Source organism: Notothenia coriiceps, unplaced genomic scaffold, assembly GCF_000735185.1.
Source record: "Notothenia coriiceps isolate Sejong01 unplaced genomic scaffold, NC01 NC01_scaffold00004374, whole genome shotgun sequence".
NCBI classification, from domain to species: domain Eukaryota; kingdom Metazoa; phylum Chordata; class Actinopteri; order Perciformes; family Nototheniidae; genus Notothenia; species Notothenia coriiceps.
Genome location: NW_011337075.1, coordinates 5,282 through 5,590, shown reverse-complemented (window position 1 = coordinate 5,590; position 309 = coordinate 5,282).

Here is a 309-nt window from a genome sequence, read left to right as displayed (position 1 = left end):
AAAAAAAAAAAAAAACGCAGCTAGTAGCCTAGCCAGATATACTTAAATAAACACTTGTTCTACAATCTAATGTAATGTTTTGAGCGCCTGGCGTGATTTCAAAGCAAAGCTCTCTAAAAAATGTTGACTACTGGGGTTTGCGACATGAGCTAGAAGCTACGCTCTCAGCCTACACAGTACATACTGAGTTCTGTCAGTTAAAGTGTTTCATAGCTTAGCTTAGCTAAGCATCAACCTAGCCAATGAAATGATGTTATGTGACAGTATTCTGAGAAAAGTCAGCTGAAATGTGCATGCCACTGCTTTACC